This window comes from Schistocerca piceifrons, chromosome 2 (assembly GCF_021461385.2).
Source record: "Schistocerca piceifrons isolate TAMUIC-IGC-003096 chromosome 2, iqSchPice1.1, whole genome shotgun sequence".
NCBI lineage: Eukaryota > Metazoa > Arthropoda > Insecta > Orthoptera > Acrididae > Schistocerca > Schistocerca piceifrons.
The window spans coordinates 296646404-296667373 of NC_060139.1; the positions used below are offsets into that span (position 1 = coordinate 296646404).

At 54.9% G+C, this 20970-nt stretch overlaps 48 non-coding genes across 48 annotated transcripts; 10 read left to right on the forward strand and 38 right to left on the reverse strand.

Annotated features, from left to right (window-relative positions):
* The first annotated feature begins 177 nt into the window (after positions 1 to 177).
* Trnai-uau lies at positions 178 to 249 on the forward strand. Its single transcript has one exon. It is a non-coding gene; the product is annotated as a tRNA-Ile (tRNA).
* Positions 250 to 842: 593 nt separating this feature from the next.
* Positions 843 to 916, reverse strand: Trnai-aau. The gene has a single exon. It is a non-coding gene; the product is annotated as a tRNA-Ile (tRNA).
* Positions 917 to 1114: 198 nt separating this feature from the next.
* Trnae-uuc lies at positions 1115 to 1186 on the reverse strand. Its single transcript has one exon. It is a non-coding gene; the product is annotated as a tRNA-Glu (tRNA).
* Positions 1187 to 1491: 305 nt separating this feature from the next.
* Positions 1492 to 1564, reverse strand: Trnam-cau. Its single transcript has one exon. It is a non-coding gene; the product is annotated as a tRNA-Met (tRNA).
* A 381-nt stretch (positions 1565 to 1945) lies between these two features.
* Trnag-gcc lies at positions 1946 to 2016 on the reverse strand. Its single transcript has one exon. It is a non-coding gene; the product is annotated as a tRNA-Gly (tRNA).
* A 342-nt stretch (positions 2017 to 2358) lies between these two features.
* On the forward strand, positions 2359 to 2430 carry Trnag-ucc. Its single transcript has one exon. It is a non-coding gene; the product is annotated as a tRNA-Gly (tRNA).
* A 593-nt stretch (positions 2431 to 3023) lies between these two features.
* On the reverse strand, positions 3024 to 3097 carry Trnai-aau. Its single transcript has one exon. It is a non-coding gene; the product is annotated as a tRNA-Ile (tRNA).
* Positions 3098 to 3295: 198 nt separating this feature from the next.
* Positions 3296 to 3367, reverse strand: Trnae-uuc. The gene has a single exon. It is a non-coding gene; the product is annotated as a tRNA-Glu (tRNA).
* A 305-nt stretch (positions 3368 to 3672) lies between these two features.
* Trnam-cau lies at positions 3673 to 3745 on the reverse strand. Its single transcript has one exon. It is a non-coding gene; the product is annotated as a tRNA-Met (tRNA).
* Positions 3746 to 4126: 381 nt separating this feature from the next.
* Positions 4127 to 4197, reverse strand: Trnag-gcc. Its single transcript has one exon. It is a non-coding gene; the product is annotated as a tRNA-Gly (tRNA).
* Positions 4198 to 4539: 342 nt separating this feature from the next.
* Trnag-ucc lies at positions 4540 to 4611 on the forward strand. Its single transcript has one exon. It is a non-coding gene; the product is annotated as a tRNA-Gly (tRNA).
* Positions 4612 to 5204: 593 nt separating this feature from the next.
* On the reverse strand, positions 5205 to 5278 carry Trnai-aau. The gene has a single exon. It is a non-coding gene; the product is annotated as a tRNA-Ile (tRNA).
* A 198-nt stretch (positions 5279 to 5476) lies between these two features.
* Positions 5477 to 5548, reverse strand: Trnae-uuc. Its single transcript has one exon. It is a non-coding gene; the product is annotated as a tRNA-Glu (tRNA).
* Positions 5549 to 5853: 305 nt separating this feature from the next.
* On the reverse strand, positions 5854 to 5926 carry Trnam-cau. The gene has a single exon. It is a non-coding gene; the product is annotated as a tRNA-Met (tRNA).
* A 381-nt stretch (positions 5927 to 6307) lies between these two features.
* Trnag-gcc lies at positions 6308 to 6378 on the reverse strand. Its single transcript has one exon. It is a non-coding gene; the product is annotated as a tRNA-Gly (tRNA).
* A 342-nt stretch (positions 6379 to 6720) lies between these two features.
* Trnag-ucc lies at positions 6721 to 6792 on the forward strand. Its single transcript has one exon. It is a non-coding gene; the product is annotated as a tRNA-Gly (tRNA).
* Positions 6793 to 7385: 593 nt separating this feature from the next.
* Positions 7386 to 7459, reverse strand: Trnai-aau. The gene has a single exon. It is a non-coding gene; the product is annotated as a tRNA-Ile (tRNA).
* Positions 7460 to 7657: 198 nt separating this feature from the next.
* On the reverse strand, positions 7658 to 7729 carry Trnae-uuc. The gene has a single exon. It is a non-coding gene; the product is annotated as a tRNA-Glu (tRNA).
* A 305-nt stretch (positions 7730 to 8034) lies between these two features.
* On the reverse strand, positions 8035 to 8107 carry Trnam-cau. The gene has a single exon. It is a non-coding gene; the product is annotated as a tRNA-Met (tRNA).
* A 381-nt stretch (positions 8108 to 8488) lies between these two features.
* Trnag-gcc lies at positions 8489 to 8559 on the reverse strand. The gene has a single exon. It is a non-coding gene; the product is annotated as a tRNA-Gly (tRNA).
* Positions 8560 to 8901: 342 nt separating this feature from the next.
* On the forward strand, positions 8902 to 8973 carry Trnag-ucc. Its single transcript has one exon. It is a non-coding gene; the product is annotated as a tRNA-Gly (tRNA).
* A 593-nt stretch (positions 8974 to 9566) lies between these two features.
* Positions 9567 to 9640, reverse strand: Trnai-aau. The gene has a single exon. It is a non-coding gene; the product is annotated as a tRNA-Ile (tRNA).
* A 198-nt stretch (positions 9641 to 9838) lies between these two features.
* On the reverse strand, positions 9839 to 9910 carry Trnae-uuc. Its single transcript has one exon. It is a non-coding gene; the product is annotated as a tRNA-Glu (tRNA).
* Positions 9911 to 10215: 305 nt separating this feature from the next.
* Trnam-cau lies at positions 10216 to 10288 on the reverse strand. Its single transcript has one exon. It is a non-coding gene; the product is annotated as a tRNA-Met (tRNA).
* A 381-nt stretch (positions 10289 to 10669) lies between these two features.
* Trnag-gcc lies at positions 10670 to 10740 on the reverse strand. The gene has a single exon. It is a non-coding gene; the product is annotated as a tRNA-Gly (tRNA).
* A 342-nt stretch (positions 10741 to 11082) lies between these two features.
* Trnag-ucc lies at positions 11083 to 11154 on the forward strand. The gene has a single exon. It is a non-coding gene; the product is annotated as a tRNA-Gly (tRNA).
* Positions 11155 to 11747: 593 nt separating this feature from the next.
* Trnai-aau lies at positions 11748 to 11821 on the reverse strand. The gene has a single exon. It is a non-coding gene; the product is annotated as a tRNA-Ile (tRNA).
* A 198-nt stretch (positions 11822 to 12019) lies between these two features.
* Trnae-uuc lies at positions 12020 to 12091 on the reverse strand. The gene has a single exon. It is a non-coding gene; the product is annotated as a tRNA-Glu (tRNA).
* Positions 12092 to 12396: 305 nt separating this feature from the next.
* Positions 12397 to 12469, reverse strand: Trnam-cau. Its single transcript has one exon. It is a non-coding gene; the product is annotated as a tRNA-Met (tRNA).
* A 381-nt stretch (positions 12470 to 12850) lies between these two features.
* Trnag-gcc lies at positions 12851 to 12921 on the reverse strand. Its single transcript has one exon. It is a non-coding gene; the product is annotated as a tRNA-Gly (tRNA).
* Positions 12922 to 13263: 342 nt separating this feature from the next.
* Positions 13264 to 13335, forward strand: Trnag-ucc. The gene has a single exon. It is a non-coding gene; the product is annotated as a tRNA-Gly (tRNA).
* Positions 13336 to 13928: 593 nt separating this feature from the next.
* Positions 13929 to 14002, reverse strand: Trnai-aau. The gene has a single exon. It is a non-coding gene; the product is annotated as a tRNA-Ile (tRNA).
* Positions 14003 to 14200: 198 nt separating this feature from the next.
* Trnae-uuc lies at positions 14201 to 14272 on the reverse strand. Its single transcript has one exon. It is a non-coding gene; the product is annotated as a tRNA-Glu (tRNA).
* Positions 14273 to 14577: 305 nt separating this feature from the next.
* On the reverse strand, positions 14578 to 14650 carry Trnam-cau. The gene has a single exon. It is a non-coding gene; the product is annotated as a tRNA-Met (tRNA).
* A 381-nt stretch (positions 14651 to 15031) lies between these two features.
* Trnag-gcc lies at positions 15032 to 15102 on the reverse strand. The gene has a single exon. It is a non-coding gene; the product is annotated as a tRNA-Gly (tRNA).
* A 342-nt stretch (positions 15103 to 15444) lies between these two features.
* Trnai-uau lies at positions 15445 to 15516 on the forward strand. Its single transcript has one exon. It is a non-coding gene; the product is annotated as a tRNA-Ile (tRNA).
* A 593-nt stretch (positions 15517 to 16109) lies between these two features.
* Positions 16110 to 16183, reverse strand: Trnai-aau. Its single transcript has one exon. It is a non-coding gene; the product is annotated as a tRNA-Ile (tRNA).
* A 198-nt stretch (positions 16184 to 16381) lies between these two features.
* Trnae-uuc lies at positions 16382 to 16453 on the reverse strand. Its single transcript has one exon. It is a non-coding gene; the product is annotated as a tRNA-Glu (tRNA).
* A 305-nt stretch (positions 16454 to 16758) lies between these two features.
* Positions 16759 to 16831, reverse strand: Trnam-cau. The gene has a single exon. It is a non-coding gene; the product is annotated as a tRNA-Met (tRNA).
* Positions 16832 to 17212: 381 nt separating this feature from the next.
* Positions 17213 to 17283, reverse strand: Trnag-gcc. Its single transcript has one exon. It is a non-coding gene; the product is annotated as a tRNA-Gly (tRNA).
* Positions 17284 to 17625: 342 nt separating this feature from the next.
* On the forward strand, positions 17626 to 17697 carry Trnai-uau. Its single transcript has one exon. It is a non-coding gene; the product is annotated as a tRNA-Ile (tRNA).
* A 593-nt stretch (positions 17698 to 18290) lies between these two features.
* On the reverse strand, positions 18291 to 18364 carry Trnai-aau. Its single transcript has one exon. It is a non-coding gene; the product is annotated as a tRNA-Ile (tRNA).
* Positions 18365 to 18562: 198 nt separating this feature from the next.
* On the reverse strand, positions 18563 to 18634 carry Trnae-uuc. Its single transcript has one exon. It is a non-coding gene; the product is annotated as a tRNA-Glu (tRNA).
* Positions 18635 to 18939: 305 nt separating this feature from the next.
* Trnam-cau lies at positions 18940 to 19012 on the reverse strand. Its single transcript has one exon. It is a non-coding gene; the product is annotated as a tRNA-Met (tRNA).
* Positions 19013 to 19393: 381 nt separating this feature from the next.
* Trnag-gcc lies at positions 19394 to 19464 on the reverse strand. Its single transcript has one exon. It is a non-coding gene; the product is annotated as a tRNA-Gly (tRNA).
* A 342-nt stretch (positions 19465 to 19806) lies between these two features.
* On the forward strand, positions 19807 to 19878 carry Trnag-ucc. The gene has a single exon. It is a non-coding gene; the product is annotated as a tRNA-Gly (tRNA).
* A 593-nt stretch (positions 19879 to 20471) lies between these two features.
* Trnai-aau lies at positions 20472 to 20545 on the reverse strand. Its single transcript has one exon. It is a non-coding gene; the product is annotated as a tRNA-Ile (tRNA).
* A 198-nt stretch (positions 20546 to 20743) lies between these two features.
* Trnae-uuc lies at positions 20744 to 20815 on the reverse strand. The gene has a single exon. It is a non-coding gene; the product is annotated as a tRNA-Glu (tRNA).
* Positions 20816 to 20970: the final 155 nt, after the last annotated feature.

The following is a 20970-nucleotide window of genomic DNA, read 5'->3' on the forward strand; positions in this document are numbered from 1 at the left end:
CGTCGCCGGCGCCCAACTCTTGCCAAAGGATGCGAAATGTGCGCGGATACGCTGTCCGAATGCGTCTGGATGTGCTCCCCTAGCCTGCCTCGAAATGCGCCTGCCAGGTACGATCACCTTCCGCCGCTGCCGACTGGCGGGAAGCCGACACAGCGCGGACGCGCGGCGCTCGCCTGTGCGGTGGTGGTGTAATGGTCAGCATAGGTGCCTTATAAGCAGTTGATCCGGGTTCGATTCCCGGCCACCGCAGCAGGCTTTTAATTTCGCGTATGAGTACTTTTGCCACGCGCTCTTAAATCATTGTTTTTTCGCCCTCTTACTCGCTGCATACCAGCCCTTAGTGTGTCTCGACTTGTCTCGACTTTGCTCAGCTGACGCGAGAGCTGACGCTCTCAAATCGGCCTTTATCAAAACGACAAGCACGGGAAACGACTGAGAGAGCTAAGGAGAGGCGAGGCGATGGACACACAGCACGCCCCCTTCATTTCACGGTGGCGTCTCCCTGACCGAATCGGGCTGTAGCTCCGAAAACAAAGGAGAAACAAAAATAGGTAGTAAAAGTGCAAATAGTGCCCTGTGTTCCCATGCGCTCACCCGCCCAAGTACTGACAAGGGCCAAAGTTGTTACGCATCGGCAATCGGACATTTTCTTTCATTTTCTCTTTATCGGTTGAGAACCAGTGTATTCAAGATATTATGGCCATTGCCGAGTGAATGCTGTAGCGCTTCCCGACGAGTCGGGTTCGGATCCTCTGTCAACTTCCACGCAGGGTGATGATCTTCTGGTCATCACACTCGCCAGCTGAAATCGGCGCTGCCTTTTCGTAGTAGTAAAGGAGTAGTGGCCCGTGGGGGGATCGAACCCACGACCTTCGCGTTATTAGCACGACGCTCTAACCAACTGAGCTAACGGGCCTCGGCAGATGCAGTTGCTCAGCCCTACGCTGGAAACAGGTGGCATGAAGCCATACACCATTTCTATGGTCGTCGTGTGTCTGCTTCCCTAGTCTATATTCTGCTGACGGTCACGAAACAGTAGCTATATTGCGAGCAGGACGGGAAACGGCCGCTCGGACAGCTCAAACCTGTCACGATTCGTGTGGAAAAAATTCCGTTCCGGTACCGGGAATCGAACCCGGGCCTCCTGGGTGAAAGCCAGGTATCCTAGCCACTAGACCACACCGGATGCGGCCGTTTCGTTCGACCGTTCGTACGGTCGCTTGTCGCATTTCGTGTCGAGTGCCGCGTCGGCGCCCCTCTCTCTTTGCGAGCATCTTTGCACATAGTGACTGGCAAGGCGCGCACCTCAAACGTCGCAGAGCAATGCTTTTGGCTTCATGCTCTGCTGGGAGAAGAGGAAAAGGGAAGCTGTAAGTAGCAATAACAGGAAGTAAACATTTTCCCGCTGAAGCGTTGAAACGTTGTGGATAACAAACAAGAAATACGTTGGCGCCCTAGCAACAGCACCACCATCAGTCACAGAAAATTAAATGCCCCGGGTGAGGATCGAACTCACGACCTTAAGATTATGAGACTTACGCGCTGCCTACTGCGCTACCGAGGCACGGGTGCACCGCTTGTCCTGCAAACTGGGTAAATGCCGTACCCAATATTAGACGTAGAGACACTGTACTTCCTGGATAACGTGTTCTGTTGCTACACGTGCACTGCCGGCCCAGTTGATTGCGGTGCTGCTGCAGCTGTTGCAACGATAGGCAGCACTCCTTGTCGTTAAAGTTCAGAGCCTCGGAGGCACCCGGACCCGGCAACTTGTGAGGCCAGGCCGACGCTAGTCTGTAGAACATGATGCGAGCGTCCTAGTGGGGACCCGCGAGTGCTGCGTTCTCGGTCCTTCTCAAGGGAAATCCAGCTACACATTCTTGTGGATCGTGCATCTCAAGCGCTCAAGCCACGCGGCAGCATCATCGCGGGAAAAGCAAAATGATGCATCGGCCGGGAATCGAACCCGGGCCGCCCGCGTGGCAGGCGAGCATTCTACCACTGAACCACCGATGCTGGGGCCAGCGGTAACTTGACGCTGCTTCCCGAGCAGATGTCTCAAGGGAAAGTGGGACTGCCGTCAAGCGCCGTAGCATTCTGTGGGAAAGATGCTGCAGACGCTGAATCCTGCACTGCACTGCTTAAAAATGCCGCCAGAACGCGGTCCTCTGCGTACTCTTGCGTCGCCGGCGCCCAACTCTTGCCAAAGGATGCGAAATGTGCGCGGATACGCTGTCCGAATGCGTCTGGATGTGCTCCCCTAGCCTGCCTCGAAATGCGCCTGCCAGGTACGATCACCTTCCGCCGCTGCCGACTGGCGGGAAGCCGACACAGCGCGGACGCGCGGCGCTCGCTTGTGCGGTGGTGGTGTAATGGTCAGCATAGTTGCCTTCCAAGCAGTTGATCCGGGTTCGATTCCCGGCCACCGCAGCAGGCTTTTAATTTCGCGTATGAGTACTTTTGCCACGCGCTCTTAAATTATTGTTTTTTCGCCCTCTTACTCGCTGCATACCAGCCCTTAGTGTGTCTCGACTTGTCTCGACTTTGCTCAGCTGACGCGAGAGCTGACGCTCTCAAATCGGCCTTTATCAAAACGACAAGCACGAGAAACGACTGAGAGAGCTAAGGAGAGGCGAGGCGATGGACACACAGCACGCCCCCTTCATTTCACGGTGGCGTCTCCCTGACCGAATCGGGCTGTAGCTCCGAAAACAAAGGAGAAACAAAAATAGGTAGTAAAAGTGCAAATAGTGCCCTGTGTTCCCATGCGCTCACCCGCCCAAGTACTGACAAGGGCCAAAGTTGTTACGCATCGGCAATCGGACATTTTCTTTCATTTTCTCTTTATCGGTTGAGAACCAGTGTATTCAAGATATTATGGCCATTGCCGAGTGAATGCTGTAGCGCTTCCCGACGAGTCGGGTTCGGATCCTCTGTCAACTTCCACGCAGGGTGATGATCTTCTGGTCATCACACTCGCCAGCTGAAATCGGCGCTGCCTTTTCGTAGTAGTAAAGGAGTAGTGGCCCGTGGGGGGATCGAACCCACGACCTTCGCGTTATTAGCACGACGCTCTAACCAACTGAGCTAACGGGCCTCGGCAGATGCAGTTGCTCAGCCCTACGCTGGAAACAGGTGGCATGAAGCCATACACCATTTCTATGGTCGTCGTGTGTCTGCTTCCCTAGTCTATATTCTGCTGACGGTCACGAAACAGTAGCTATATTGCGAGCAGGACGGGAAACGGCCGCTCGGACAGCTCAAACCTGTCACGATTCGTGTGGAAAAAATTCCGTTCCGGTACCGGGAATCGAACCCGGGCCTCCTGGGTGAAAGCCAGGTATCCTAGCCACTAGACCACACCGGATGCGGCCGTTTCGTTCGACCGTTCGTACGGTCGCTTGTCGCATTTCGTGTCGAGTGCCGCGTCGGCGCCCCTCTCTCTTTGCGAGCATCTTTGCACATAGTGACTGGCAAGGCGCGCACCTCAAACGTCGCAGAGCAATGCTTTTGGCTTCATGCTCTGCTGGGAGAAGAGGAAAAGGGAAGCTGTAAGTAGCAATAACAGGAAGTAAACATTTTCCCGCTGAAGCGTTGAAACGTTGTGGATAACAAACAAGAAATACGTTGGCGCCCTAGCAACAGCACCACCATCAGTCACAGAAAATTAAATGCCCCGGGTGAGGATCGAACTCACGACCTTAAGATTATGAGACTTACGCGCTGCCTACTGCGCTACCGAGGCACGGGTGCACCGCTTGTCCTGCAAACTGGGTAAATGCCGTACCCAATATTAGACGTAGAGACACTGTACTTCCTGGATAACGTGTTCTGTTGCTACACGTGCACTGCCGGCCCAGTTGATTGCGGTGCTGCTGCAGCTGTTGCAACGATAGGCAGCACTCCTTGTCGTTAAAGTTCAGAGCCTCGGAGGCACCCGGACCCGGCAACTTGTGAGGCCAGGCCGACGCTAGTCTGTAGAACATGATGCGAGCGTCCTAGTGGGGACCCGCGAGTGCTGCGTTCTCGGTCCTTCTCAAGGGAAATCCAGCTACACATTCTTGTGGATCGTGCATCTCAAGCGCTCAAGCCACGCGGCAGCATCATCGCGGGAAAAGCAAAATGATGCATCGGCCGGGAATCGAACCCGGGCCGCCCGCGTGGCAGGCGAGCATTCTACCACTGAACCACCGATGCTGGGGCCAGCGGTAACTTGACGCTGCTTCCCGAGCAGATGTCTCAAGGGAAAGTGGGACTGCCGTCAAGCGCCGTAGCATTCTGTGGGAAAGATGCTGCAGACGCTGAATCCTGCACTGCACTGCTTAAAAATGCCGCCAGAACGCGGTCCTCTGCGTACTCTTGCGTCGCCGGCGCCCAACTCTTGCCAAAGGATGCGAAATGTGCGCGGATACGCTGTCCGAATGCGTCTGGATGTGCTCCCCTAGCCTGCCTCGAAATGCGCCTGCCAGGTACGATCACCTTCCGCCGCTGCCGACTGGCGGGAAGCCGACACAGCGCGGACGCGCGGCGCTCGCTTGTGCGGTGGTGGTGTAATGGTCAGCATAGTTGCCTTCCAAGCAGTTGATCCGGGTTCGATTCCCGGCCACCGCAGCAGGCTTTTAATTTCGCGTATGAGTACTTTTGCCACGCGCTCTTAAATTATTGTTTTTTCGCCCTCTTACTCGCTGCATACCAGCCCTTAGTGTGTCTCGACTTGTCTCGACTTTGCTCAGCTGACGCGAGAGCTGACGCTCTCAAATCGGCCTTTATCAAAACGACAAGCACGAGAAACGACTGAGAGAGCTAAGGAGAGGCGAGGCGATGGACACACAGCACGCCCCCTTCATTTCACGGTGGCGTCTCCCTGACCGAATCGGGCTGTAGCTCCGAAAACAAAGGAGAAACAAAAATAGGTAGTAAAAGTGCAAATAGTGCCCTGTGTTCCCATGCGCTCACCCGCCCAAGTACTGACAAGGGCCAAAGTTGTTACGCATCGGCAATCGGACATTTTCTTTCATTTTCTCTTTATCGGTTGAGAACCAGTGTATTCAAGATATTATGGCCATTGCCGAGTGAATGCTGTAGCGCTTCCCGACGAGTCGGGTTCGGATCCTCTGTCAACTTCCACGCAGGGTGATGATCTTCTGGTCATCACACTCGCCAGCTGAAATCGGCGCTGCCTTTTCGTAGTAGTAAAGGAGTAGTGGCCCGTGGGGGGATCGAACCCACGACCTTCGCGTTATTAGCACGACGCTCTAACCAACTGAGCTAACGGGCCTCGGCAGATGCAGTTGCTCAGCCCTACGCTGGAAACAGGTGGCATGAAGCCATACACCATTTCTATGGTCGTCGTGTGTCTGCTTCCCTAGTCTATATTCTGCTGACGGTCACGAAACAGTAGCTATATTGCGAGCAGGACGGGAAACGGCCGCTCGGACAGCTCAAACCTGTCACGATTCGTGTGGAAAAAATTCCGTTCCGGTACCGGGAATCGAACCCGGGCCTCCTGGGTGAAAGCCAGGTATCCTAGCCACTAGACCACACCGGATGCGGCCGTTTCGTTCGACCGTTCGTACGGTCGCTTGTCGCATTTCGTGTCGAGTGCCGCGTCGGCGCCCCTCTCTCTTTGCGAGCATCTTTGCACATAGTGACTGGCAAGGCGCGCACCTCAAACGTCGCAGAGCAATGCTTTTGGCTTCATGCTCTGCTGGGAGAAGAGGAAAAGGGAAGCTGTAAGTAGCAATAACAGGAAGTAAACATTTTCCCGCTGAAGCGTTGAAACGTTGTGGATAACAAACAAGAAATACGTTGGCGCCCTAGCAACAGCACCACCATCAGTCACAGAAAATTAAATGCCCCGGGTGAGGATCGAACTCACGACCTTAAGATTATGAGACTTACGCGCTGCCTACTGCGCTACCGAGGCACGGGTGCACCGCTTGTCCTGCAAACTGGGTAAATGCCGTACCCAATATTAGACGTAGAGACACTGTACTTCCTGGATAACGTGTTCTGTTGCTACACGTGCACTGCCGGCCCAGTTGATTGCGGTGCTGCTGCAGCTGTTGCAACGATAGGCAGCACTCCTTGTCGTTAAAGTTCAGAGCCTCGGAGGCACCCGGACCCGGCAACTTGTGAGGCCAGGCCGACGCTAGTCTGTAGAACATGATGCGAGCGTCCTAGTGGGGACCCGCGAGTGCTGCGTTCTCGGTCCTTCTCAAGGGAAATCCAGCTACACATTCTTGTGGATCGTGCATCTCAAGCGCTCAAGCCACGCGGCAGCATCATCGCGGGAAAAGCAAAATGATGCATCGGCCGGGAATCGAACCCGGGCCGCCCGCGTGGCAGGCGAGCATTCTACCACTGAACCACCGATGCTGGGGCCAGCGGTAACTTGACGCTGCTTCCCGAGCAGATGTCTCAAGGGAAAGTGGGACTGCCGTCAAGCGCCGTAGCATTCTGTGGGAAAGATGCTGCAGACGCTGAATCCTGCACTGCACTGCTTAAAAATGCCGCCAGAACGCGGTCCTCTGCGTACTCTTGCGTCGCCGGCGCCCAACTCTTGCCAAAGGATGCGAAATGTGCGCGGATACGCTGTCCGAATGCGTCTGGATGTGCTCCCCTAGCCTGCCTCGAAATGCGCCTGCCAGGTACGATCACCTTCCGCCGCTGCCGACTGGCGGGAAGCCGACACAGCGCGGACGCGCGGCGCTCGCTTGTGCGGTGGTGGTGTAATGGTCAGCATAGTTGCCTTCCAAGCAGTTGATCCGGGTTCGATTCCCGGCCACCGCAGCAGGCTTTTAATTTCGCGTATGAGTACTTTTGCCACGCGCTCTTAAATTATTGTTTTTTCGCCCTCTTACTCGCTGCATACCAGCCCTTAGTGTGTCTCGACTTGTCTCGACTTTGCTCAGCTGACGCGAGAGCTGACGCTCTCAAATCGGCCTTTATCAAAACGACAAGCACGAGAAACGACTGAGAGAGCTAAGGAGAGGCGAGGCGATGGACACACAGCACGCCCCCTTCATTTCACGGTGGCGTCTCCCTGACCGAATCGGGCTGTAGCTCCGAAAACAAAGGAGAAACAAAAATAGGTAGTAAAAGTGCAAATAGTGCCCTGTGTTCCCATGCGCTCACCCGCCCAAGTACTGACAAGGGCCAAAGTTGTTACGCATCGGCAATCGGACATTTTCTTTCATTTTCTCTTTATCGGTTGAGAACCAGTGTATTCAAGATATTATGGCCATTGCCGAGTGAATGCTGTAGCGCTTCCCGACGAGTCGGGTTCGGATCCTCTGTCAACTTCCACGCAGGGTGATGATCTTCTGGTCATCACACTCGCCAGCTGAAATCGGCGCTGCCTTTTCGTAGTAGTAAAGGAGTAGTGGCCCGTGGGGGGATCGAACCCACGACCTTCGCGTTATTAGCACGACGCTCTAACCAACTGAGCTAACGGGCCTCGGCAGATGCAGTTGCTCAGCCCTACGCTGGAAACAGGTGGCATGAAGCCATACACCATTTCTATGGTCGTCGTGTGTCTGCTTCCCTAGTCTATATTCTGCTGACGGTCACGAAACAGTAGCTATATTGCGAGCAGGACGGGAAACGGCCGCTCGGACAGCTCAAACCTGTCACGATTCGTGTGGAAAAAATTCCGTTCCGGTACCGGGAATCGAACCCGGGCCTCCTGGGTGAAAGCCAGGTATCCTAGCCACTAGACCACACCGGATGCGGCCGTTTCGTTCGACCGTTCGTACGGTCGCTTGTCGCATTTCGTGTCGAGTGCCGCGTCGGCGCCCCTCTCTCTTTGCGAGCATCTTTGCACATAGTGACTGGCAAGGCGCGCACCTCAAACGTCGCAGAGCAATGCTTTTGGCTTCATGCTCTGCTGGGAGAAGAGGAAAAGGGAAGCTGTAAGTAGCAATAACAGGAAGTAAACATTTTCCCGCTGAAGCGTTGAAACGTTGTGGATAACAAACAAGAAATACGTTGGCGCCCTAGCAACAGCACCACCATCAGTCACAGAAAATTAAATGCCCCGGGTGAGGATCGAACTCACGACCTTAAGATTATGAGACTTACGCGCTGCCTACTGCGCTACCGAGGCACGGGTGCACCGCTTGTCCTGCAAACTGGGTAAATGCCGTACCCAATATTAGACGTAGAGACACTGTACTTCCTGGATAACGTGTTCTGTTGCTACACGTGCACTGCCGGCCCAGTTGATTGCGGTGCTGCTGCAGCTGTTGCAACGATAGGCAGCACTCCTTGTCGTTAAAGTTCAGAGCCTCGGAGGCACCCGGACCCGGCAACTTGTGAGGCCAGGCCGACGCTAGTCTGTAGAACATGATGCGAGCGTCCTAGTGGGGACCCGCGAGTGCTGCGTTCTCGGTCCTTCTCAAGGGAAATCCAGCTACACATTCTTGTGGATCGTGCATCTCAAGCGCTCAAGCCACGCGGCAGCATCATCGCGGGAAAAGCAAAATGATGCATCGGCCGGGAATCGAACCCGGGCCGCCCGCGTGGCAGGCGAGCATTCTACCACTGAACCACCGATGCTGGGGCCAGCGGTAACTTGACGCTGCTTCCCGAGCAGATGTCTCAAGGGAAAGTGGGACTGCCGTCAAGCGCCGTAGCATTCTGTGGGAAAGATGCTGCAGACGCTGAATCCTGCACTGCACTGCTTAAAAATGCCGCCAGAACGCGGTCCTCTGCGTACTCTTGCGTCGCCGGCGCCCAACTCTTGCCAAAGGATGCGAAATGTGCGCGGATACGCTGTCCGAATGCGTCTGGATGTGCTCCCCTAGCCTGCCTCGAAATGCGCCTGCCAGGTACGATCACCTTCCGCCGCTGCCGACTGGCGGGAAGCCGACACAGCGCGGACGCGCGGCGCTCGCTTGTGCGGTGGTGGTGTAATGGTCAGCATAGTTGCCTTCCAAGCAGTTGATCCGGGTTCGATTCCCGGCCACCGCAGCAGGCTTTTAATTTCGCGTATGAGTACTTTTGCCACGCGCTCTTAAATTATTGTTTTTTCGCCCTCTTACTCGCTGCATACCAGCCCTTAGTGTGTCTCGACTTGTCTCGACTTTGCTCAGCTGACGCGAGAGCTGACGCTCTCAAATCGGCCTTTATCAAAACGACAAGCACGAGAAACGACTGAGAGAGCTAAGGAGAGGCGAGGCGATGGACACACAGCACGCCCCCTTCATTTCACGGTGGCGTCTCCCTGACCGAATCGGGCTGTAGCTCCGAAAACAAAGGAGAAACAAAAATAGGTAGTAAAAGTGCAAATAGTGCCCTGTGTTCCCATGCGCTCACCCGCCCAAGTACTGACAAGGGCCAAAGTTGTTACGCATCGGCAATCGGACATTTTCTTTCATTTTCTCTTTATCGGTTGAGAACCAGTGTATTCAAGATATTATGGCCATTGCCGAGTGAATGCTGTAGCGCTTCCCGACGAGTCGGGTTCGGATCCTCTGTCAACTTCCACGCAGGGTGATGATCTTCTGGTCATCACACTCGCCAGCTGAAATCGGCGCTGCCTTTTCGTAGTAGTAAAGGAGTAGTGGCCCGTGGGGGGATCGAACCCACGACCTTCGCGTTATTAGCACGACGCTCTAACCAACTGAGCTAACGGGCCTCGGCAGATGCAGTTGCTCAGCCCTACGCTGGAAACAGGTGGCATGAAGCCATACACCATTTCTATGGTCGTCGTGTGTCTGCTTCCCTAGTCTATATTCTGCTGACGGTCACGAAACAGTAGCTATATTGCGAGCAGGACGGGAAACGGCCGCTCGGACAGCTCAAACCTGTCACGATTCGTGTGGAAAAAATTCCGTTCCGGTACCGGGAATCGAACCCGGGCCTCCTGGGTGAAAGCCAGGTATCCTAGCCACTAGACCACACCGGATGCGGCCGTTTCGTTCGACCGTTCGTACGGTCGCTTGTCGCATTTCGTGTCGAGTGCCGCGTCGGCGCCCCTCTCTCTTTGCGAGCATCTTTGCACATAGTGACTGGCAAGGCGCGCACCTCAAACGTCGCAGAGCAATGCTTTTGGCTTCATGCTCTGCTGGGAGAAGAGGAAAAGGGAAGCTGTAAGTAGCAATAACAGGAAGTAAACATTTTCCCGCTGAAGCGTTGAAACGTTGTGGATAACAAACAAGAAATACGTTGGCGCCCTAGCAACAGCACCACCATCAGTCACAGAAAATTAAATGCCCCGGGTGAGGATCGAACTCACGACCTTAAGATTATGAGACTTACGCGCTGCCTACTGCGCTACCGAGGCACGGGTGCACCGCTTGTCCTGCAAACTGGGTAAATGCCGTACCCAATATTAGACGTAGAGACACTGTACTTCCTGGATAACGTGTTCTGTTGCTACACGTGCACTGCCGGCCCAGTTGATTGCGGTGCTGCTGCAGCTGTTGCAACGATAGGCAGCACTCCTTGTCGTTAAAGTTCAGAGCCTCGGAGGCACCCGGACCCGGCAACTTGTGAGGCCAGGCCGACGCTAGTCTGTAGAACATGATGCGAGCGTCCTAGTGGGGACCCGCGAGTGCTGCGTTCTCGGTCCTTCTCAAGGGAAATCCAGCTACACATTCTTGTGGATCGTGCATCTCAAGCGCTCAAGCCACGCGGCAGCATCATCGCGGGAAAAGCAAAATGATGCATCGGCCGGGAATCGAACCCGGGCCGCCCGCGTGGCAGGCGAGCATTCTACCACTGAACCACCGATGCTGGGGCCAGCGGTAACTTGACGCTGCTTCCCGAGCAGATGTCTCAAGGGAAAGTGGGACTGCCGTCAAGCGCCGTAGCATTCTGTGGGAAAGATGCTGCAGACGCTGAATCCTGCACTGCACTGCTTAAAAATGCCGCCAGAACGCGGTCCTCTGCGTACTCTTGCGTCGCCGGCGCCCAACTCTTGCCAAAGGATGCGAAATGTGCGCGGATACGCTGTCCGAATGCGTCTGGATGTGCTCCCCTAGCCTGCCTCGAAATGCGCCTGCCAGGTACGATCACCTTCCGCCGCTGCCGACTGGCGGGAAGCCGACACAGCGCGGACGCGCGGCGCTCGCTTGTGCGGTGGTGGTGTAATGGTCAGCATAGTTGCCTTCCAAGCAGTTGATCCGGGTTCGATTCCCGGCCACCGCAGCAGGCTTTTAATTTCGCGTATGAGTACTTTTGCCACGCGCTCTTAAATTATTGTTTTTTCGCCCTCTTACTCGCTGCATACCAGCCCTTAGTGTGTCTCGACTTGTCTCGACTTTGCTCAGCTGACGCGAGAGCTGACGCTCTCAAATCGGCCTTTATCAAAACGACAAGCACGAGAAACGACTGAGAGAGCTAAGGAGAGGCGAGGCGATGGACACACAGCACGCCCCCTTCATTTCACGGTGGCGTCTCCCTGACCGAATCGGGCTGTAGCTCCGAAAACAAAGGAGAAACAAAAATAGGTAGTAAAAGTGCAAATAGTGCCCTGTGTTCCCATGCGCTCACCCGCCCAAGTACTGACAAGGGCCAAAGTTGTTACGCATCGGCAATCGGACATTTTCTTTCATTTTCTCTTTATCGGTTGAGAACCAGTGTATTCAAGATATTATGGCCATTGCCGAGTGAATGCTGTAGCGCTTCCCGACGAGTCGGGTTCGGATCCTCTGTCAACTTCCACGCAGGGTGATGATCTTCTGGTCATCACACTCGCCAGCTGAAATCGGCGCTGCCTTTTCGTAGTAGTAAAGGAGTAGTGGCCCGTGGGGGGATCGAACCCACGACCTTCGCGTTATTAGCACGACGCTCTAACCAACTGAGCTAACGGGCCTCGGCAGATGCAGTTGCTCAGCCCTACGCTGGAAACAGGTGGCATGAAGCCATACACCATTTCTATGGTCGTCGTGTGTCTGCTTCCCTAGTCTATATTCTGCTGACGGTCACGAAACAGTAGCTATATTGCGAGCAGGACGGGAAACGGCCGCTCGGACAGCTCAAACCTGTCACGATTCGTGTGGAAAAAATTCCGTTCCGGTACCGGGAATCGAACCCGGGCCTCCTGGGTGAAAGCCAGGTATCCTAGCCACTAGACCACACCGGATGCGGCCGTTTCGTTCGACCGTTCGTACGGTCGCTTGTCGCATTTCGTGTCGAGTGCCGCGTCGGCGCCCCTCTCTCTTTGCGAGCATCTTTGCACATAGTGACTGGCAAGGCGCGCACCTCAAACGTCGCAGAGCAATGCTTTTGGCTTCATGCTCTGCTGGGAGAAGAGGAAAAGGGAAGCTGTAAGTAGCAATAACAGGAAGTAAACATTTTCCCGCTGAAGCGTTGAAACGTTGTGGATAACAAACAAGAAATACGTTGGCGCCCTAGCAACAGCACCACCATCAGTCACAGAAAATTAAATGCCCCGGGTGAGGATCGAACTCACGACCTTAAGATTATGAGACTTACGCGCTGCCTACTGCGCTACCGAGGCACGGGTGCACCGCTTGTCCTGCAAACTGGGTAAATGCCGTACCCAATATTAGACGTAGAGACACTGTACTTCCTGGATAACGTGTTCTGTTGCTACACGTGCACTGCCGGCCCAGTTGATTGCGGTGCTGCTGCAGCTGTTGCAACGATAGGCAGCACTCCTTGTCGTTAAAGTTCAGAGCCTCGGAGGCACCCGGACCCGGCAACTTGTGAGGCCAGGCCGACGCTAGTCTGTAGAACATGATGCGAGCGTCCTAGTGGGGACCCGCGAGTGCTGCGTTCTCGGTCCTTCTCAAGGGAAATCCAGCTACACATTCTTGTGGATCGTGCATCTCAAGCGCTCAAGCCACGCGGCAGCATCATCGCGGGAAAAGCAAAATGATGCATCGGCCGGGAATCGAACCCGGGCCGCCCGCGTGGCAGGCGAGCATTCTACCACTGAACCACCGATGCTGGGGCCAGCGGTAACTTGACGCTGCTTCCCGAGCAGATGTCTCAAGGGAAAGTGGGACTGCCGTCAAGCGCCGTAGCATTCTGTGGGAAAGATGCTGCAGACGCTGAATCCTGCACTGCACTGCTTAAAAATGCCGCCAGAACGCGGTCCTCTGCGTACTCTTGCGTCGCCGGCGCCCAACTCTTGCCAAAGGATGCGAAATGTGCGCGGATACGCTGTCCGAATGCGTCTGGATGTGCTCCCCTAGCCTGCCTCGAAATGCGCCTGCCAGGTACGATCACCTTCCGCCGCTGCCGACTGGCGGGAAGCCGACACAGCGCGGACGCGCGGCGCTCGCTTGTGCGGTGGTGGTGTAATGGTCAGCATAGTTGCCTTCCAAGCAGTTGATCCGGGTTCGATTCCCGGCCACCGCAGCAGGCTTTTAATTTCGCGTATGAGTACTTTTGCCACGCGCTCTTAAATTATTGTTTTTTCGCCCTCTTACTCGCTGCATACCAGCCCTTAGTGTGTCTCGACTTGTCTCGACTTTGCTCAGCTGACGCGAGAGCTGACGCTCTCAAATCGGCCTTTATCAAAACGACAAGCACGAGAAACGACTGAGAGAGCTAAGGAGAGGCGAGGCGATGGACACACAGCACGCCCCCTTCATTTCACGGTGGCGTCTCCCTGACCGAATCGGGCTGTAGCTCCGAAAACAAAGGAGAAACAAAAATAGGTAGTAAAAGTGCAAATAGTGCCCTGTGTTCCCATGCGCTCACCCGCCCAAGTACTGACAAGGGCCAAAGTTGTTACGCATCGGCAATCGGACATTTTCTTTCATTTTCTCTTTATCGGTTGAGAACCAGTGTATTCAAGATATTATGGCCATTGCCGAGTGAATGCTGTAGCGCTTCCCGACGAGTCGGGTTCGGATCCTCTGTCAACTTCCACGCAGGGTGATGATCTTCTGGTCATCACACTCGCCAGCTGAAATCGGCGCTGCCTTTTCGTAGTAGTAAAGGAGTAGTGGCCCGTGGGGGGATCGAACCCACGACCTTCGCGTTATTAGCACGACGCTCTAACCAACTGAGCTAACGGGCCTCGGCAGATGCAGTTGCTCAGCCCTACGCTGGAAACAGGTGGCATGAAGCCATACACCATTTCTATGGTCGTCGTGTGTCTGCTTCCCTAGTCTATATTCTGCTGACGGTCACGAAACAGTAGCTATATTGCGAGCAGGACGGGAAACGGCCGCTCGGACAGCTCAAACCTGGCACGATTCGTGTGGAAAAAATTCCGTTCCGGTACCGGGAATCGAACCCGGGCCTCCTGGGTGAAAGCCAGGTATCCTAGCCACTAGACCACACCGGATGCGGCCGTTTCGTTCGACCGTTCGTACGGTCGCTTGTCGCATTTCGTGTCGAGTGCCGCGTCGGCGCCCCTCTCTCTTTGCGAGCATCTTTGCACATAGTGACTGGCAAGGCGCGCACCTCAAACGTCGCAGAGCAATGCTTTTGGCTTCATGCTCTGCTGGGAGAAGAGGAAAAGGGAAGCTGTAAGTAGCAATAACAGGAAGTAAACATTTTCCCGCTGAAGCGTTGAAACGTTGTGGATAACAAACAAGAAATACGTTGGCGCCCTAGCAACAGCACCACCATCAGTCACAGAAAATTAAATGCCCCGGGTGAGGATCGAACTCACGACCTTAAGATTATGAGACTTACGCGCTGCCTACTGCGCTACCGAGGCACGGGTGCACCGCTTGTCCTGCAAACTGGGTAAATGCCGTACCCAATATTAGACGTAGAGACACTGTACTTCCTGGATAACGTGTTCTGTTGCTACACGTGCACTGCCGGCCCAGTTGATTGCGGTGCTGCTGCAGCTGTTGCAACGATAGGCAGCACTCCTTGTCGTTAAAGTTCAGAGCCTCGGAGGCACCCGGACCCGGCAACTTGTGAGGCCAGGCCGACGCTAGTCTGTAGAACATGATGCGAGCGTCCTAGTGGGGACCCGCGAGTGCTGCGTTCTCGGTCCTTCTCAAGGGAAATCCAGCTACACATTCTTGTGGATCGTGCATCTCAAGCGCTCAAGCCACGCGGCAGCATCATCGCGGGAAAAGCAAAATGATGCATCGGCCGGGAATCGAACCCGGGCCGCCCGCGTGGCAGGCGAGCATTCTACCACTGAACCACCGATGCTGGGGCCAGCGGTAACTTGACGCTGCTTCCCGAGCAGATGTCTCAAGGGAAAGTGGGACTGCCGTCAAGCGCCGTAGCATTCTGTGGGAAAGATGCTGCAGACGCTGAATCCTGCACTGCACTGCTTAAAAATGCCGCCAGAACGCGGTCCTCTGCGTACTCTTGCGTCGCCGGCGCCCAACTCTTGCCAAAGGATGCGAAATGTGCGCGGATACGCTGTCCGAATGCGTCTGGATGTGCTCCCCTAGCCTGCCTCGAAATGCGCCTGCCAGGTACGATCACCTTCCGCCGCTGCCGACTGGCGGGAAGCCGACACAGCGCGGACGCGCGGCGCTCGCTTGTGCGGTGGTGGTGTAATGGTCAGCATAGGTGCCTTATAAGCAGTTGATCCGGGTTCGATTCCCGGCCACCGCAGCAGGCTTTTAATTTCGCGTATGAGTACTTTTGCCACGCGCTCTTAAATTATTGTTTTTTCGCCCTCTTACTCGCTGCATACCAGCCCTTAGTGTGTCTCGACTTGTCTCGACTTTGCTCAGCTGACGCGAGAGCTGACGCTCTCAAATCGGCCTTTATCAAAACGACAAGCACGAGAAACGACTGAGAGAGCTAAGGAGAGGCGAGGCGATGGACACACAGCACGCCCCCTTCATTTCACGGTGGCGTCTCCCTGACCGAATCGGGCTGTAGCTCCGAAAACAAAGGAGAAACAAAAATAGGTAGTAAAAGTGCAAATAGTGCCCTGTGTTCCCATGCGCTCACCCGCCCAAGTACTGACAAGGGCCAAAGTTGTTACGCATCGGCAATCGGACATTTTCTTTCATTTTCTCTTTATCGGTTGAGAACCAGTGTATTCAAGATATTATGGCCATTGCCGAGTGAATGCTGTAGCGCTTCCCGACGAGTCGGGTTCGGATCCTCTGTCAACTTCCACGCAGGGTGATGATCTTCTGGTCATCACACTCGCCAGCTGAAATCGGCGCTGCCTTTTCGTAGTAGTAAAGGAGTAGTGGCCCGTGGGGGGATCGAACCCACGACCTTCGCGTTATTAGCACGACGCTCTAACCAACTGAGCTAACGGGCCTCGGCAGATGCAGTTGCTCAGCCCTACGCTGGAAACAGGTGGCATGAAGCCATACACCATTTCTATGGTCGTCGTGTGTCTGCTTCCCTAGTCTATATTCTGCTGACGGTCACGAAACAGTAGCTATATTGCGAGCAGGACGGGAAACGGCCGCTCGGACAGCTCAAACCTGTCACGATTCGTGTGGAAAAAATTCCGTTCCGGTACCGGGAATCGAACCCGGGCCTCCTGGGTGAAAGCCAGGTATCCTAGCCACTAGACCACACCGGATGCGGCCGTTTCGTTCGACCGTTCGTACGGTCGCTTGTCGCATTTCGTGTCGAGTGCCGCGTCGGCGCCCCTCTCTCTTTGCGAGCATCTTTGCACATAGTGACTGGCAAGGCGCGCACCTCAAACGTCGCAGAGCAATGCTTTTGGCTTCATGCTCTGCTGGGAGAAGAGGAAAAGGGAAGCTGTAAGTAGCAATAACAGGAAGTAAACATTTTCCCGCTGAAGCGTTGAAACGTTGTGGATAACAAACAAGAAATACGTTGGCGCCCTAGCAACAGCACCACCATCAGTCACAGAAAATTAAATGCCCCGGGTGAGGATCGAACTCACGACCTTAAGATTATGAGACTTACGCGCTGCCTACTGCGCTACCGAGGCACGGGTGCACCGCTTGTCCTGCAAACTGGGTAAATGCCGTACCCAATATTAGACGTAGAGACACTGTACTTCCTGGATAACGTGTTCTGTTGCTACACGTGCACTGCCGGCCCAGTTGATTGCGGTGCTGCTGCAGCTGTTGCAACGATAGGCAGCACTCCTTGTCGTTAAAGTTCAGAGCCTCGGAGGCACCCGGACCCGGCAACTTGTGAGGCCAGGCCGACGCTAGTCTGTAGAACATGATGCGAGCGTCCTAGTGGGGACCCGCGAGTGCTGCGTTCTCGGTCCTTCTCAAGGGAAATCCAGCTACACATTCTTGTGGATCGTGCATCTCAAGCGCTCAAGCCACGCGGCAGCATCATCGCGGGAAAAGCAAAATGATGCATCGGCCGGGAATCGAACCCGGGCCGCCCGCGTGGCAGGCGAGCATTCTACCACTGAACCACCGATGCTGGGGCCAGCGGTAACTTGACGCTGCTTCCCGAGCAGATGTCTCAAGGGAAAGTGGGACTGCCGTCAAGCGCCGTAGCATTCTGTGGGAAAGATGCTGCAGACGCTGAATCCTGCACTGCACTGCTTAAAAATGCCGCCAGAACGCGGTCCTCTGCGTACTCTTGCGTCGCCGGCGCCCAACTCTTGCCAAAGGATGCGAAATGTGCGCGGATACGCTGTCCGAATGCGTCTGGATGTGCTCCCCTAGCCTGCCTCGAAATGCGCCTGCCAGGTACGATCACCTTCCGCCGCTGCCGACTGGCGGGAAGCCGACACAGCGCGGACGCGCGGCGCTCGCTTGTGCGGTGGTGGTGTAATGGTCAGCATAGGTGCCTTATAAGCAGTTGATCCGGGTTCGATTCCCGGCCACCGCAGCAGGCTTTTAATTTCGCGTATGAGTACTTTTGCCACGCGCTCTTAAATTATTGTTTTTTCGCCCTCTTACTCGCTGCATACCAGCCCTTAGTGTGTCTCGACTTGTCTCGACTTTGCTCAGCTGACGCGAGAGCTGACGCTCTCAAATCGGCCTTTATCAAAACGACAAGCACGAGAAACGACTGAGAGAGCTAAGGAGAGGCGAGGCGATGGACACACAGCACGCCCCCTTCATTTCACGGTGGCGTCTCCCTGACCGAATCGGGCTGTAGCTCCGAAAACAAAGGAGAAACAAAAATAGGTAGTAAAAGTGCAAATAGTGCCCTGTGTTCCCATGCGCTCACCCGCCCAAGTACTGACAAGGGCCAAAGTTGTTACGCATCGGCAATCGGACATTTTCTTTCATTTTCTCTTTATCGGTTGAGAACCAGTGTATTCAAGATATTATGGCCATTGCCGAGTGAATGCTGTAGCGCTTCCCGACGAGTCGGGTTCGGATCCTCTGTCAACTTCCACGCAGGGTGATGATCTTCTGGTCATCACACTCGCCAGCTGAAATCGGCGCTGCCTTTTCGTAGTAGTAAAGGAGTAGTGGCCCGTGGGGGGATCGAACCCACGACCTTCGCGTTATTAGCACGACGCTCTAACCAACTGAGCTAACGGGCCTCGGCAGATGCAGTTGCTCAGCCCTACGCTGGAAACAGGTGGCATGAAGCCATACACCATTTCTATGGTCGTCGTGTGTCTGCTTCCCTAGTCTATATTCTGCTGACGGTCACGAAACAGTAGCTATATTGCGAGCAGGACGGGAAACGGCCGCTCGGACAGCTCAAACCTGTCACGATTCGTGTGGAAAAAATTCCGTTCCGGTACCGGGAATCGAACCCGGGCCTCCTGGGTGAAAGCCAGGTATCCTAGCCACTAGACCACACCGGATGCGGCCGTTTCGTTCGACCGTTCGTACGGTCGCTTGTCGCATTTCGTGTCGAGTGCCGCGTCGGCGCCCCTCTCTCTTTGCGAGCATCTTTGCACATAGTGACTGGCAAGGCGCGCACCTCAAACGTCGCAGAGCAATGCTTTTGGCTTCATGCTCTGCTGGGAGAAGAGGAAAAGGGAAGCTGTAAGTAGCAATAACAGGAAGTAAACATTTTCCCGCTGAAGCGTTGAAACGTTGTGGATAACAAACAAGAAATACGTTGGCGCCCTAGCAACAGCACCACCATCAGTCACAGAAAATTAAATGCCCCGGGTGAGGATCGAACTCACGACCTTAAGATTATGAGACTTACGCGCTGCCTACTGCGCTACCGAGGCACGGGTGCACCGCTTGTCCTGCAAACTGGGTAAATGCCGTACCCAATATTAGACGTAGAGACACTGTACTTCCTGGATAACGTGTTCTGTTGCTACACGTGCACTGCCGGCCCAGTTGATTGCGGTGCTGCTGCAGCTGTTGCAACGATAGGCAGCACTCCTTGTCGTTAAAGTTCAGAGCCTCGGAGGCACCCGGACCCGGCAACTTGTGAGGCCAGGCCGACGCTAGTCTGTAGAACATGATGCGAGCGTCCTAGTGGGGACCCGCGAGTGCTGCGTTCTCGGTCCTTCTCAAGGGAAATCCAGCTACACATTCTTGTGGATCGTGCATCTCAAGCGCTCAAGCCACGCGGCAGCATCATCGCGGGAAAAGCAAAATGATGCATCGGCCGGGAATCGAACCCGGGCCGCCCGCGTGGCAGGCGAGCATTCTACCACTGAACCACCGATGCTGGGGCCAGCGGTAACTTGACGCTGCTTCCCGAGCAGATGTCTCAAGGGAAAGTGGGACTGCCGTCAAGCGCCGTAGCATTCTGTGGGAAAGATGCTGCAGACGCTGAATCCTGCACTGCACTGCTTAAAAATGCCGCCAGAACGCGGTCCTCTGCGTACTCTTGCGTCGCCGGCGCCCAACTCTTGCCAAAGGATGCGAAATGTGCGCGGATACGCTGTCCGAATGCGTCTGGATGTGCTCCCCTAGCCTGCCTCGAAATGCGCCTGCCAGGTACGATCACCTTCCGCCGCTGCCGACTGGCGGGAAGCCGACACAGCGCGGACGCGCGGCGCTCGCTTGTGCGGTGGTGGTGTAATGGTCAGCATAGTTGCCTTCCAAGCAGTTGATCCGGGTTCGATTCCCGGCCACCGCAGCAGGCTTTTAATTTCGCGTATGAGTACTTTTGCCACGCGCTCTTAAATTATTGTTTTTTCGCCCTCTTACTCGCTGCATACCAGCCCTTAGTGTGTCTCGACTTGTCTCGACTTTGCTCAGCTGACGCGAGAGCTGACGCTCTCAAATCGGCCTTTATCAAAACGACAAGCACGAGAAACGACTGAGAGAGCTAAGGAGAGGCGAGGCGATGGACACACAGCACGCCCCCTTCATTTCACGGTGGCGTCTCCCTGACCGAATCGGGCTGTAGCTCCGAAAACAAAGGAGAAACAAAAATAGGTAGTAAAAGTGCAAATAGTGCCCTGTGTTCCCATGCGCTCACCCGCCCAAGTACTGACAAGGGCCAAAGTTGTTACGCATCGGCAATCGGACATTTTCTTTCATTTTCTCTTTATCGGTTGAGAACCAGTGTATTCAAGATATTATGGCCATTGCCGAGTGAATGCTGTAGCGCTTCCCGACGAGTCGGGTTCGGATCCTCTGTCAACTTCCACGCAGGGTGATGATCTTCTGGTCATCACACTCGCCAGCTGAAATCGGCGCTGCCTTTTCGTAGTAGTAAAGGAGTAGTGGCCCGTGGGGGGATCGAACCCACGACCTTCGCGTTATTAGCACGACGCTCTAACCAACTGAGCTAACGGGCCTCGGCAGATGCAGTTGCTCAGCCCTACGCTGGAAACAGGTGGCATGAAGCCATACACCATTTCTATGGTCGTCGTGTGTCTGCTTCCCTAGTCTATATTCTGCTGACGGTCACGAAACAGTAGTTATATTGCGAGCAGGACGGGAAACGGCCGCTCGGACAGCTCAAACCTGTCACGATTCGTGTGGAAAAAATTCCGTTCCGGTACCGGGAATCGAACCCGGGCCTCCTGGGTGAAAGCCAGGTATCCTAGCCACTAGACCACACCGGATGCGGCCGTTTCGTTCGACCGTTCGTACGGTCGCTTGTCGCATTTCGTGTCGAGTGCCGCGTCGGCGCCCCTCTCTCTTTGCGAGCATCTTTGCACATAGTGACTGGCAAGGCGCGCACCTCAAACGTCGCAGAGCAATGCTTTTGGCTTCATGC